Source organism: Rattus norvegicus, chromosome 3 (assembly GCF_036323735.1).
Source record: "Rattus norvegicus strain BN/NHsdMcwi chromosome 3, GRCr8, whole genome shotgun sequence".
In the NCBI taxonomy this organism is placed as follows: Eukaryota; Metazoa; Chordata; class Mammalia; order Rodentia; family Muridae; genus Rattus; species Rattus norvegicus.
The window spans coordinates 66,679,796-66,696,185 of record NC_086021.1 but is presented as its reverse complement, the minus strand read 5'-3'; the positions used below and the strand labels follow the sequence as shown (position 1 = coordinate 66,696,185).

The window sequence follows — 16,390 nt, the reverse complement described above, 5'->3', positions numbered from 1 at the left end:
AATAAGGATATCCAAAAAATAAGATAAAGAAGCTAGAGAGAAAAGTACTATCCAGCAAACCAAACAGGCAGCAGACTGGGGAGAGGCCCAAGGAGAAAGCTGCCTCTAGGAGAACAGCAATGTAAGAAATGTAAAAGTCTGACTTGTATAATAAATCACTATCTAGCTTACAAAATAAAACATCAGCTAAAGCAGCTGTATCCTTGTCCCTTGACTGACTGCATCCCCACTCCACACCCGGATGGAGCACTATTCTGAGCATGCTTTACAAACGGGGGTAAGGGTGGAGTCCTGTTTTGTTTTGTGGGTGGCTACATGCACCACTGGCCTCAGGCATTTTATTCTCTGTCTCACAAGGGCTACGACTAATAGGCGTATACCAATTTATCTTACTTTATCATGTACTTCTTTACATTTTCACTACATAACGGTATAGGTGATATAGTATTATTTTTAATGTTTTTAAAATTATTTACTAAAAGTCCACATAATTTCTCGACTTGCCTTTCATTTATTATGTTAGCATAAAGTAGTCCCTAATATATGTGACGATCATCCATGCATTTTTACTACTTTATCTTACTTTTTATTTTTTTTTACAAGTAATCTTTGTTTTTTTAATTAAAGAATCCAGTGTCTTAACTTACAAAAATGTTTACAGCCAGGACTCATGTCCTTTCTCTTCCTGGGGTGTAGGAGTCTGCCCCACAGGCCGTATGTCTGTCTGCCTTCCACTGTACTAGTGCAGAGGCAAAACAATAGGAGCAAAGGGAGGCAGGTTCGGGTCAAATCAAAAGCCAACTGGAAAGAAGGAAAATTAATGGCAAGGTGAGAGAGGGAGAGACTGCTTGAGAAGTCTACCAAGGATGCTTTGGTCTGGAGACTGAAGAAGTGGCTGGACATTAAAAGTGCAATCACATTGGTAGCAAATGATCATCCCTTTCTTCTGACTCCATGATATGCTGCAGGCACACTGCAGGGTTTGGAATGGCACAGAAAGTCACAACTGTCAGCTACTAGGTTACCAAGATCCTGCCAGAAAGTCAGATGAGGAAACTGCTCCATTCCCTTGGCCCTCCCACTATCAGTCACTGGTATAAGAAACCCCCAATGACATAGACAGCAACCAACGATGCAAATATGACAAGTGTGAGACCTCTGGTGAACAGGCCAGGCTGCTATCCATCTCAAAGAGGTAGAGGCAATCCTGGACTTTGCCTTGCTCCTCAGACACTGGGTTAAAACTATCCACTGGTGTGTGTCGATCGCAGGAGATCACCACTGCACGACACTGCTCTTGGCCACAGTGGTTGTCATATTTGTCACCCCCCCCCCTTTATATAACAGCATGATCCAGTTACTTCCATTGAAGATGTGAGTCTTGTTGATTCTCCCAACCACCATCTCCTTCTCATTACTTTTGTTGATCTGGACCAGTCCTGCCCCTGAGGAGTGGTTGCCAGCTTCCCGGTATACTCTTGAATATGTGTATGAACCCTGACCCACAGTACTCTCAAAACTTTTGTTAAACAGCGGCTGGCTGTAACCTCTCTAGGAGAGCCACCTCATTTGTTTGACTCCTTATCCTTTTCTCCTACCAGGTCACGAGATTTTTCTTCTATCTGTCAGGATTCTCTCACAGCCACAGCCAGGAGTAGCCACAGTAACAGTTCAGTCCTCCAGCAGCCAGAGAAGGCTTCAAAACATCCTTCAAAACATCTTAAATCCCTTGCTGATCTTGGAACTATTCTTCCTGACTCCTAGAGGTCTGACATTCTCATGCCTTTTGCCTCTGGTCCACCCTAGGGCTCCCTAGAAGGAATTCCAGCTAGAATGAAGGCCAAGCGAGACTGCTGGTCCGCATCTCCTTCGGTGCAGAGGTGTGCCACTACTTTATAATACCGTTAAACACAATCATATACACTTTCTTCTGCTGCTGAGACAATGCTACAATCTGTGAGACAAACCAGCTATTTAATTTTCTTTTTTCTTTTCTCCCTGTCTCTACCACAGGCTTTCATTGTTTGGTCTAGATATGTTTCAAGTTTGCTAGACTGCTGTTTTACTTTCTAGAGTACAGGATTACAGACAGGCGTGTGCCACCATGGCCTGCCCCTGAAAGTTTTAAACATAGTGGGGATTAATTAGGATTTCACTTATACATGTGAAAAATCAAGCATATAACAATAGCACAACTACAGGACTGTAAACACACTAATTACTTCATAATTGTGAGACACTTACCAGAGGCTCTTGTACATAGTAAGTGTTCCATAAACTCTAACTAAAGGAAACTCCTCAGTGTGTTATTGAGAAAACAGGTTTCAAATGTCACTGTAAATGGATCAATCTGTCTCTACTATTAGTACTACCACACTTAAGAAATCTTGCCCTATACATCAAACTTAAATTACACACAAAAACATATACGCATCCTCCTCACATTGTCTGTCAAGTTGAATTAAATTAATTCTTCAATTTGAGTGCATTCTCTTATAGTCTAACTAGTATTACACAACATGAAGAACTGTATTAAAGGGTCACATGTCACTAGGAAGGTTGAGAATCACTCTTCTAGAACATCTATTCCAACATCATTTATTTTTCCATTAAAAATAAAGTATGGTGGTACCTGCCAGTCATCTCTGCACTCAAGGTTGAGGCAAGAAGACCAAATGTTCAAGGCCAGCCTAACTATGTAATTGTTCTGTGATATCACCTTCTCACAAGAGAGATGATAAAAACAAAAACAAGAACAAAAACCAACAAAAATAGCCTAATTTAGATTTCTGTCCTCACCTGCAAAGGACAAAGCCAAGTGAAACAACAGTTTGTGACAAGGTAGCAGACAAGCCAAGGTAACACCTGGGAAACAAATGGGATGAACCTTCCCTTCCCAGTGGTCATCCAAGTTTCCCAAGGTCCTAAAGTGCAGGACGGTAAATCACAGAAGCTGATGCACGCTATGAGATGAAGCGAGCTGGCCAAGATTACAGGAAGACTGAAACAGCTTGAGCCATCTTAAAATTCTAGGGGTCCTCAGATTTTCTGTACTCAGTTATGTGACAATCATATGTATGTATAAGGAATCTATAGAATCACCCAAAAGGATTAGCGGGAAAAGCAAAACTCCCAAAGAGCCCTGGGAACAAGTATCCTTTCACCAGTACACTAGGGAAAGACTTAAATTAACATGACACAGGAAGGGACAGTGTTCCTAGAGCGGGAGGAAAAAGAGCCCAAGGCAAGACACTGTACATATAACTAATACAACATTAAAACCAGAAAACTGAGAAGTTTATAATGTGAGATGATAGAAGACCTCAAAGTTAAAGCTTTTGTTCTTCAAAGGTCACCACCAGGATGGGGAAAAGAAGAGTCACAGATTAATAGAAAATACTTGAAATTATGTAAAGGTAGTTGTGCCTACAGAAAAGACCCCTAAACCCAACAGTTTCATTTTTTTAAAAAAAGTCTTAAAAAAAAAAAAGGTTTTCAAAAAGTAAACATAAAAACTTAGCTGTAAAAAGGGTGGGAGGATTGGCTAACTGCTAAGATGGGCAGCATATGTGCATCACAAAATTTTATGTCCTTTGGGCAGAAGGAGAATGATGCTAGAGAGAAATGCACAAAGGAAAGAGCAACTGGAAGTGAAACTACTGAGTCATTGTTTCCTCTCCTAAGTCTTTTCATAAGGTAATGGACTGCTGAGAAAAACACATTAGTCTTTCAAAAACCAGCAACTCATTTTTGATTACATTTACAAAGAAAAACCTGAATATACAGACTCAAGCAGATAAGTCTTCAATTTTTTTTTTTTTTGGTTCTTTTTTTCGGAGCTGGGGACCGAACCCAGGGTTTTGCGCTTCCTAGGCAAGCGCTCTACCACTGAGCTAAATCCCCAACCCCGGTCTTCAATGTTAATAGCAGCATTAGTTACACTAGCCAAGAGTAGGAGACAGCCCAACTAATCATAGTGGATGGATGGATAAGCACAAGGTAGTACACACACACTGTCAGAACACAGGAAGGAATGAAAGTGCGAGGGGAATTCTGAGTGCTGGTGAAGACACCTCGGTTTCTTCAAAACATGGAGTTGTTCGTGGTACCCCTCACAGATGTAGCAGATACAAGAGTTTACTCCAGACTACTCATTATTGCTTGGTGTTCCTACTTAATTAAATGTTCAAACTATCCTTTATATTCCTTCATGGAAAAACAGTTTTCCCATGGGTGGCTTGTCATTGTGACTGTAAACAGCTTAACTCATGAGAACTTTACTCGGGTAACCTTTTTTTCCCCTCTTTTTTTTTTAAAGATTTATTTATTTATTCATCACTTTATGTATATGAATCAGAAACTGTAGCTGTCTTCAGACACACCAGAAGAGAACATCTGGTCCCACTACAGATGGTTGTGAGCCACCATGTGGTTGCTGGGAATTGAACTCAGGACCTCTGGAAGAGCAGTCAGTGCTCCTAACCACTGAGCCATGTTCCAGCCCCCAGGTGACCTGTCTTAACCCTGACAGTATAAACTGTCTAAGACTTGAACTAAAGTTGACTCCTGCATGAGTCTTTAGTCTGCCTCATTTATTGGCTCAATTTTCCCAGGTTCTCCAGTCAATTCCACTGACTAGAGCGGTGACAATGTATGATGAAAAACTATTCAGCAGTAAAAAAGAATAAAAATTCTGAATTTTACAATGCATGTGAAATATGCCTCAGTCACAAAAGGACTTAAAAGTAGTCATAGTCAAAAATAGAAAGTGCAATAGTAATTGACAGTGGGTACAGAAAAAGTGTTAAATGTAATTTAAATGTAAAATGTCTCCCACGTGGATATGAACACCTGGTCCCCAGCTGGTCATTCTGTTTGGAATGCTGTGGATTCGTGTGGCTGTGGAGCCGAGCTCTCAGGCGAAGGGCCATATGGCAGGGCTAGAGGATGACAGGTAATCCTGTTCTGGCCTCAAGACCCAGTTTCATGATCAGACTGGATGTAACAAACTCCGTGTGCCACAAAGGCAGGAATCGCCATCACTGTCTGTCTTCACTCAGTACCTTTCCCCCAAGGAAATAACTAAGGAAGAGCAAGAGGCAATTCTTGTTTAATGGGAAGAACTACCGTTAAGGAGATAAAAAGTTCCAGAGAGGCACCCTGATGATAGTTGTAAAACAACTGGACTGGTGACTAGTTTTATTTAACTTGACACAAGCTCACTGGCTGGGGGAGCTGCACCTATACTGACCTTTTCTCTCCCTACACAAGATGGTATGATGACTACTAATAAAATCTTAAGCAATCTAGAGATGACTTCAACTATACAGGAGTCTATGCACACATACTAATAAAAATATCATGACCTTTCATAAGGTACTTGTGCACCAAAGAGTTTACCTGTAGGGGATTCTAAACTTGTCCTCCATGAATATCTGGGAACAACTGTACACACTTGTGAAAGCACCACTACAAGCAAGAAGTTAAACATTCATCATTCAGTGTGCTTAGTATGCTCCTGGGTAATCTATTCATGATCCTTTTACTAACCAATAACTTCTGCTGTGCTGTCATTATCTGTTAGTTTTCATTTTCTCTATGGTGCTAGTAACAGAATCACATTGCACATACCCTTTATTTGGTTTTTATTACTTTAAAGACAGTCCCTGACTTAGTGTGGTTCTACTGATATTTCTTAGCCCTCCTAACACATTTACAATCATCAGTAGTCAGAAGAAACTGCATTTCACACTTTGAATTCTGATTTTCCTAGGTTGCTATGATAACAGTCTTTAGAGGCTGGTCAGCTGCCTCATCATGAATATAACCCAGAGGGCAAACTGTTGTGGTAAATATTATTTAAGGGTTTCTACCCTACCTTAGATCATTTAGTTCACAAATAAAAGATACAAAGCCTTATATTTATAGTAAGCCTTAAAGCACTAGAGCTGGGCAGGCATCGACTCTCTGCTGTTCCGTCTACTTCCTGTCAATGACCCTGAGAGATCACTGCCATGTTCTTCCTGAGCAGCTCCTACTCCAACAGGTCAGCCCTCATGGCCATGTCATGATTCATCTACCCCTCCACACACACACACACCCTTCCTGGTCCCTGCCTGAGACTCCAAGCCTGTGAGCCTTTGTTCTGCCTTTCTTCAGCCCAGCCCAGGCTGTAGGAATCTTTATTAACCAATCAGATATAACTTGGCGGACAAAGTTTATTCAGCAAAAGCTGGCATACCTGAGATCTCCTAGTTGGGGTGCAACCAAATCTTGGGGGTACAGAATTTAGAATCTGAATACAAGGAGCATCAGACTAATCCCCTATGCAAACAATGGACACTCTACATTGTGATCTGTTACTAAGTCTGATACCTAGGAGGCTGTGGTGGCAAATGCACTTTTGTTCTCTTTTTAATGAAAACAAGAATTATACATACTTATAGGACATTATATGATGCTTTGATATATAGAGTTCTACTTCTGAGATTGTTCTTCTACATGTGTGTAAGATCATGTGTTATTTGTGTTTTTATGCCTGGCTTAATTTACATAATAATGTTCTCCAGTTCTACCACATTTTGTTTTTTCCCTACTGTTAGATAATACTACAATATGTACACATATCACTTTTTAAAATTGTTCATCTACTGTTGGATACTCACTTTGATTGTTTTTTGTTTCCTCCCCATCCCCTTGCTATTTATAACAAGATACTTGAAGTTAAGAGGCTTATAAAGAAAACTGATATATTTAGCTTAAGCTATAGAGGTCCAAGAAATTTGTTCTGCTGGGTTAATGGCATTTACCATGGCAGTGTATGCTAGGACAGCCAACAAGCTCATGTGGGAGAATACATGCATTAAAGATGCTCAAAGGTAGTATGAGAGGCTGGCTTTAAAACAACTTAGTTTGGTGGTTAACTAATCCAGCCTCAAAAGACTTAATTTATTCTCCAGAGACCGAGACATGTCCCTGAAGAGAATGACTATCTGTTGTTTTGTTTTAAACACAGGAAGTTTTCTTAGCCTTTTAGCTAGATCAAATGCAAATACAAGAAAATATAGGTAGATGAATAACTTGTATAAGCTACAACTCTAAAGACACATTCAAAATTTTAACTCATATTCCTGATCCAATTTTCTTTCTGCCAGTTACCAGTTACTTCAAATAAGCTTTCTTTCTTCTTTTAAGAGAAGGCTTCACTGTGTAACACTGGCTGGGCTACCACTGTCTATGTAGACTAGGCTAGCACTCTCTATGGAGACTAGGCTACCACTCTCTATGTAGACTAGGTTGGCCTCAAACTCACAGAGATCTGCCTGCCTCCCAAGTGCTGGGTCTAAATATGTGTATCACTATGTCCAGCAAATGTGCCTTATTTATACACTCAAAAAAAAAAAAAACATTCCAATGTTTCAGAGTTAACTATGGTGGCAGCTGTGAACGGCAATTCACAATGCTAACCTTAACTACCTAAGCCTCAAATTCAGTATATAAGATGACATGCCTGGCAACAATCTGATTAATCCTTAATCCCTCCCCAAACTAAAATATCAGTGAGGATATCAATGACATATAAATATTTTAAATCAGAAAGCATACATCTGAGGTTGCATCTTTATTGCTTAAAACTAAGACTCACTTTTTTGTGAATGGTGCTAATCATACCACATGGTCCTTACTGGTTAATGTAAGGATTAAATGAGATAACATATGGAATACATTTGGTATAGAGCCTGGCACATAACTGCTATTCCTCCTACTACTTCTAACAATAAACCTTTAATACTTAAGATTACTGGCGTCTACTAAAAAATAGCAAATCTAATTTCAATATAACATGTACACTTAAGAAATATGTACTAAATTCAGATATAAAGTTCAATACTTTGTTTTTTTCCTTGAGCTGAGTTTAATACACAAATATGCTTTTTAGGTAGAGACTAAAAAAGAAAGGAAAACAAACTGAATACATTTTCCTCTCCCCCCATACAAATACAGAACATGTCTGAAACTGATTCTTAAAGTAGATACTTAGAAAACTTTAGGCACTGATTTCAAACAAACATCTCATTGAAAAATATAATTTTAGGGGCTGGAGAGATGGCTCAGTGGTTAAGGGCACTGACTGCTCCTCCAGAGGTCCTGAGTTCAGTTCTCAGCAACCACACGGTGGCTGTAAAGGGATCTGAAGCCCTCTTCTGGTGTGTCTGAAGACAGCCACGGTATACTAGCATAAAACCAACAAATAAATCTTTAATATATATATGCTATATATAATTTTAGTATGTTATAATATCTTTGTTTCTTTGTGCTTATGTGCACGTCATGCCATATATATAAGAGATTAGAAGACAACAATAGGAATAGGTTCTCTCTTTGTACCAAATGAGTCCCAGTGACCAAACTCAGGTCAAGAAAGAGCCTTAGCAGCAAACGCCTTTACCTGCTGAGTCATCTCCCCACCGTGAATAAGTTGCTTCTACAGTTAAACATTCAAATGGCAGTGCTAAGAGCTGACCCAAAGCTTTTAATATGAGCTCATCTGTGGCTAAGGAAACAAGTTATAAATTTTAACTTTCTAATACAATTCTAGGACTTTTGTTTCAAGTAAGCAAAGTTATTGAAATAAACTGTATCTAAACTCAAACAAATTTCAGACCAAAAACTTGCTATTCTAAAGATCATGAGCTTTTCCATTTTCTATGTTCTATTGAGAAATCACATGCTATTCAAATACATTCAATCCTATATCAAGATTGGCTGAGAAGCAAAGCACCATTAACAATGTGAAATGCAGTCTTGCCAGTTGATACACAGACTCTAACATAAAAACAGTTTTAAAATGACCCATGCAATTCAGGGAGGTCCAGTAAGATGCAGAGTGGCTGGCTGTACTTACAAATCTGATGAGTTAGCTAAGGCTATTCCAAATGTTCAACCACATCCACCTTTGGGCTTGTTTTATGTTTCATTGTCAGTTAAGCAAGTAACAGAACTGCCATTGTCACCACCTCTCACTTGAACCTCTAGCACCATTTGGCAGATCCACCATTGCATTAATAACTGCAAAGTATCTGGTGATTTAAATGAGATGTCCCCCACAGTCATGGGCATCTGCATACTTGGTCCCCAGGGGGTGTTGGCATTTGGGGAGCTTGAGAGATGTGGTTGTGTTGGAGAACATATGTCACTAAGGGTGGGCTTTGAGGTTTCAAGGCCTGCTGCCACCTCCCAGTTTGTCCTCTTTGCTTACAGTTTGAGTATTATGCTCCAGCCACCATAGCTGCTGCACTACTTGTTACCAAGCTTCTTTTCATTCTGGACTCATAAACCCAACAAACCCTTCCTGTTATAAATTGCTTTGTTCGGAGTGTTTTAGCATAGCAACAGAAAAGCAGCTAATAGTAACGGTTCCAAATGAAGATGCTCAGGCTTGAGTTAACCAGTGTTCAAGTACACCGTAAAGCTTAAATTCAGAGCCAAAGCCTGGGATATTTCTAGCACAAGCTAAACCTATTGTGATTAACATGACCATCAATTCTAGAAATTTTAGCTTCTATACATATGCATGTATACCTTGGAGAGAGACTGTAAACCAAAGGATAACAATCACCTGAAGTATGATAGGAAACAAGTATTTACCAATAGAGGACTAAATCATAGTTACTCCAAAGATTAAAAGAACAGCAAGGTATGAGTTAAGAAACACAAGCTCTAGAGCTGAAGATCTAGCTCCGTGGTAGAGCACTTTGCCTAACATTCACAAAGCCCTGAGTTCTATAGCCAGAACTTCGGGAGGGGTCCTTTATACATACGAATATGGGACAAAATAACCCCCAGTATACACTATAATATGTACAATACACCATCTACTATAGTAACCGCTGCTTCAAGAAGCTATTTAAACAACTTATTTAAGGTTAAATAAACATTTAGTTTTCAGTCATGATCAGTTATATATGGCTTTAGCCATATGTGGCTAAAGGCTACAACACATTATTTCTATATATTTCTGCCTTCCTTTCTATTTCACTCAGACACAACTGATAGGCAGTATCTTTGAAAGGCCAAAAAGAATCAGGAAACAGTTTTTTCTAAAGAAGGGAACAGGGAATGGTAGGGGCACGCAGAATTCAATAAATAGAACTTCTAAATTCTGTAACAAATCATATATACATTTAATACAGGTATATTTAAAAGTAATTATTTACTTATAAAAACATCTTATTTCTCATACAAAAATCTACTCGTTTATGTTGATTAGAAGCACAAAGGCTGAGAAGTTCGCAGGCATAATAAAGATTAAAGAATAAAACCCACTTTTTTGGTACTTCCTAGAAATACTATTACCTGCAATATCATTAAGCACTGATTGATTCAAAACATTGCTTAGGAAGGAAGAAAACTCCCACACAGTTCCTACTTCTGAGGAACTAAGGGGAAAGGAACAGAAAAACACATCAGAAGAAACATGCTTACAAAGCATGCAAGTGACAGTGTTCAAAGGCACAGGGAATGTCCTATCATTCTGTGAAGAAAATTATAGGTCACACTGTGGTGTCTATTTCTTGTCTCCTTTTTTATACTTCTGCTTATTCACAAAAGAGGCACAGTTAAAAGCAACAGTCTCTCAGTTGTGTCATAAAACTGTTTTTTATCAAATGTACTATTTTTTCAAAGATATACTAAAGTTACTTGTTACAAAGCATCAATTTCCCACCTATGAAGGGAAACCTCCTGGTTAGTTAATGTTAAATAACATTTATTATCTATTTAATACTGGGCATTTTCTTACAGAGGAGAAGCACTACCACCCAAACTTAACAAAACAAAAAGGAAATACAACCCACAATTCCAAATTACAAGAGTTTGTCACTTCCTCACTGAGACTGTCTACAAGTGAAAGCTAGGGGCCTGGGGATGATACCAATATCTGAAGAAGATCTACACTGGGAATAAAACACTAAACCCAAACTGCCTACAAAGTTCCCCAACATTCTCATTTTCTTGCCTTTGCCATGGATTTCAGCCCTGTTTAGATCTTACCCAACTCCAGAGCGACTGTCAACTATTCCCCAAATAAAGACACTCCCTCTGCCAGTGACTTTAGCAACCCATGCCAGGACGGCAGAGAGGGCAGTCTCAGATTTCTTTCCTACACAAACTAGAGACCAGGAAGATGGTTCAAAATCAGGATCCCCTGAGAAGAGAAGAGAAGCCTGGCACAAGCCTACACACAGGTCTGTCACTCAGATTCTGGTGTCTAGACACACCCACAGGCACTGAAAGAGTCAACCAAGGAAAGCTTCCTACATGCAGACGGCCAAGTCTGAAAGACAGAGAACAATGAGAAGGGGTTTTAGTTACAGAAATATATACTCCTAAGTTATTGAATAAATTTTAAAATATAAGTTGTAAGCAATTTAAATTCCTTCAAAATGTAAAGGAGAGTGCAAAGTCATTTCACACAACTGCTATGAGAAATCTCAACACTCACATGGCCTTAGGCTACTCTATACTTCTATAAAGGAGACATTTGAAAATGAGCTTTTATTGATGGCAAAGTACAAAGAAACTTGCCAGTGTGCCAGTTACATGGCCAACAGGCAATGCACAGTGCCTGCCTGTGCCAGTCAGATCACCAACCAGCATGACTGTGAAGGCCATGAAAGAAGCTGTTACCAGCGTGGTTTAAAGGCAGCCCAGGCCAGAGCAGCAGATTAAGCAGAACTTTACATCAGTGGCAGGTCTCCCAAGTTCTCTGGATGCCACAGAATTCATAAGTGGGATCAGTATGTTCTAAAAAAACATGGTGCTGCAAAAGGAAAAAAAGGTTCCACAGCACCAAGCAGTTTAATACTTGAAACCCATCATCAGAGTGACAGTTTTCAAGTGCCATTTATGATGCCCTAGTCTGGAAACAACCCAGCGAACCCATCTGATCAACAATCTCACAGATGGGAGCACTTGATGGCTAATTGGCAAGTCGATTATTCAAATAAACCAGCTCTCTGTGCCTCTTTCACTACACAAGTCAAGGTACTACCTAACGGTCATTGTACTAACATGAGAAGCTTCTTTCCCAAAATAATTTTTTTTAGTAAAACAACATATTTTGGCAATTAGTTTAGAGCAATAACCCAACTGTGAGTAGCAAGAAAAATGTGGAGTTTTTTATTAGTCAAAAATTCAAATATTCTTTTAAGAGTTGTACTATTTGTAACTTCAACCTATATCAACAAGCCCAGATACACATTATCACAGGGAAAAAAATTTTAAAAATATTATCATGGTTTAAATATTCCTAACACAGAAATCAAATATTCTATGCCAAAATAAACAACAGCTCTCTCTCTTCTATTTTTAGGACTTAGGCTCATTATTGTAGTTCTATGTTTGAGCTCAGGTTACCATAGAGGCCAAAAGCCCCTGAACTGGAGTTACTGGTGACTTCGAGCTGCCTGATGTGAGTATGGGGAACTAAAGTCAGCTCTTATGTGCTCTTAACCATTAAACCCAAGAATAACCCTTTAAACACTTTACATTTTATGTTTTAAAAACATAAGTATATTACCCATCATCTACATTTTGTAGTATAAATCATGAGTGCTTCAGTTTTAATTAACTTTTGAGGCATATAGGCAGTAACAATATAGTTTATCTATAAGGGAACATTAACTATTGACATAACATGAGCATCTGAAAGACCTGTAACTACAGTTGCTATTCATATAGGACTCGACCCATAGTGTGGGAATAACAATCCCTACCTTTGCAAGGCTGGAATGAAGAATGAGTGAAAAGGTGGAACAGAAACATCTCACATCAAAACACCTAATGTTCTACCAGCCCTGTACTCTCTTGACACATTTCTGTTAAGTACTAGACAAGAATCTTGACAAAATGTTCAACGTTTAAGTAGACTCTTTTTCAGGACCCATACACTTGCTCTAAATTCCACCAGCAGTGACTCATAATTCCAAGTACCTGATTGTCTGTCTATGTGACTACAATTTTTATAGAGGATCAAACTGAAAGCCTTCAAGTTAGCGTACTATAGCAAATCAGCAATCAAATATTCAGGGGCCCCTTTGAGTCTATGAAGTAGAAAACAGGAAATGTGTACAGTAAGTAGAATCCACACATGAGAAGATCAGAAACAGGGAAGAAGAAACATACTAAATTAAAACCAACTAAATTAAATTAAATTAAAAACATACTAAATTAAAACCATACTAAATTAAAACACATCAGGTTAAAAATAAAAAAGTTTTCAAAAGAAGGTAAAAACACAAGTACCTATCTGGATTAAAAACTATCCATAGAAACAATACAAATAAAGGCAACTAATTAAAAAAAACTATCAAAAAGCCTGTTCATTTCATGATGCCACACCAGTGTTAACAACAAAATTAAAACTTTTATTTCAAATGTAACAACTATAAATATTAACCTTACACATTAAACTATGCTGGCTCATGCCATTATGTGATAGCTAGCATATTAAGGTTAAAATAAAACTGCTATAATTATCTATAATTACTACACAGCATCACTGCAGGATCTGCTTGTCTCTACTTACATTCTTACTCACATCTTCAATATTCTCACCTATATCCCATCTTCAATATTCTTCCAAAGCATGAACTCTAACCAGGCATGGGAGTTACATGGGGGAGCCAGAGACAGGTGCATCTCTGAGTTTGAGGCCACTCTGGTCTACACAGCAAGTACCAGGCCAGATAGCCAGACCACATGGTAAGATCTTGTCTCAAAAAAGATGACAATGATTTAATGGGGTGTGTGTGTGTGTGTGTGTGTGTGTGTGTGTGTGTGTGTGTGTGTGTGTGTGTTGGTTTCTTTGAAGACAATCCTGTGCTGGAACTGACTCTGTCAATCAGGCTGGCCTCAAACTCAGTAATGTCTGCTTCTGTTTTCCAAGTGCTGAAATTAAAGGTGTACACACCCAACTCTGTATATTTTTTAAACTAACATTATATATAAAGCTCAAATACCTTGTGCTTCTCATAACTTGTGAAGAATATCTAAGTTGTACTATACAATACTATGAGCCATGAGCATAAAGCATTTTAATGCAGTTAAGTCATACTAAATATGCTATGATCTTGAAAGGTATATAAGAAAGTGGATATAAAGTTCAGTTCTTGGGCTGCACCTATCATATTTTAAGTGCTTAACTGACAGGACTGATATAGCAAACATTACCATCAATGCAGGATGCTATAAAGCTGAGTGTTTCCATAGAAACCGTAGTACTTTACTCAGTTCTGTCCACTTGAAAAGTATTACTTATTGTTTTTAAATAACCTTAATTTTTCTTATACTATGTTTATAAGGTTTACTGCACATATTAATATAGATTCTAGTTCATTTGCATTCCTACATAATATTGCCTTATATATTTGCCCCACAGAGACATTTGTCAGTTTGTCAATATTTCTAGTGTCCCTTGATAGACATGTTTCAAGAATCTCTAAAGTGAAAACTGTACTTGCTGAATCATGTAAGTCTGGGGTACTTCCAGCTCTATTAGATATGTCAAAATCATCTCCAAAGCGATGCTAACCATTTCTAGTTCCTATACAATGTGTTCATTTAAAAGCTATTTGCTAGTTGATGTTTTAAGCAACCTTAACTAGCTCCTCCTTCTCCACATACCATCACTCCTCCAATAAGAGAAAATAGCTTTTACAAGAATTTTTTCCCTTAAATTTTCATTACCATACAACACAAGAGACTTCTTTTAAAACATCAAAACTGCTTTGGGGTATCGTGCATTAGTTACATTTCTATTGGTATGACAAAACACTGTGACTAAAGCAAGTTAGAAAAGAAGACATTTAATTTGGAGGCTCAGGTCTCCAGAGGGTTGGAGTGAGTCCCTGACCATCATTACAGGAACCATGGCAGGCAAGGCACTTGAGCAGTAACCGAGAGCTTACATGTTAAGACAACCATTAAGGTGGGGGAGGGGCCGCATGGGCTTTTGAAACCCCAAAGTCCACCTTCAAGGACACATTTCCTCCAATAAGGTCACACCTCCTAATCTTCCTCAAGCAGGTCAACCAAATAGGGACCAAGTATTCAAATGTATGAGCCTAAAGGGGCTATTCTCATTCAAACCACAACAAAGGACAGTACATGACTGAAGTCCCAGGACAAAAGACACAGAAGCAAGAGGACAGTGAGTTCCAGGCCAATCTGAGACACCTGTCCATTTAAGAAAACTACCAAACTAATTGTGGTTGTCCTCTCTCTGATTTAGTGATAATAAATTTCTTTTCATATTCATGTTGGCCATTCTTAACCTACAGTTAAAAAAATGTGTTCTTTTTCTCACTTTTTAAAAATAATTCTTAATGACTGTAGTTCTACTAAATGTGCAGTATTTTTTTTTCTTTATTGCTAGTCTTTAAGTCTGTCTTTTTGGGAAAGAATTAGTAAGACAGCTAGCTAGCCAAGCATAGTGGTACACACCACTTTTAATCACAGCAGTCAGGAGGTAGAGGCAGATGAATCTTTGTGAGTTCAAGATCAGCTTGATTTACATTGAGCTCCAGGGCAGCCAGGCTACATAGAGATACCCTAACACACACACACACACACACACACACACACACACGAGATAGAAAAAAGAATTAGTGGAATATTATCTAAACACATACAACTTATGACGTTGTACTTTGTGCTACCCTATCCTAAGGGTGTAAGGACATAACAAAATAACTTAGGTCTGGCTTTGATTCATTTAAATTGTAAGTTTAGCAGTCATGGTGGCACACACCTTTGATCCTATGGATTTGTGTAACCCGCCCACCTGCTCTACATGGCAATTTCCAGTCTAGGTATACCTATGCCCCAAGTTCACCCAAGTTCATTCCTTTCAGGTTGAATAAGTAAGACTCCAAACATGCCACATCTCATTTATCATTCGACTGCTGGAGGACATTTGGATTGCTTCGATCTTTTGGCTGTTATATAAAAATTGCTTTAAACACTGGTATTCAAATATGTTGTATGTAGTCTTGCTTTCAATTCTTTGGTTCCATACCAAGAAGCAGGAGTGCTATATTATGTGGAAATTCTGCTTTAACATTCTGAAGACCCACACTGTTTCTATAACAGCTACACCATTTCATGATCTCCGTCAAGGTACAAACACTCCAATTCTCCATTCCTAACAATGTCTACTTTGGTTTGAGCTGATAATAGTTATCCAATAGGTATACTGTCCAAAACTATAGTTTGGTTTCCTATATAGATGGCTCAACCACCTGGAAAATACTTTGTATATATATAAGAATGGGATCTAATTTCCATTTTCCCACACTGAAAGCTACTTAATTCGATAGCATTCACTGAC

General features: G+C 38.5%; 1 protein-coding gene and 1 pseudogene across 1 annotated transcript in view; both read right to left on the bottom strand.

Annotated features, from left to right (window-relative positions):
- The window catches only part of Psmd14 (proteasome 26S subunit, non-ATPase 14), a 92,734-nt gene that overhangs the window by 59,481 nt on the left and 16,863 nt on the right, over nt 1-16,390 (bottom strand). The window lies entirely within an intron of this gene.
- LOC103691831 (cation-dependent mannose-6-phosphate receptor pseudogene) lies at nt 584-14,596 on the bottom strand (annotated as a pseudogene).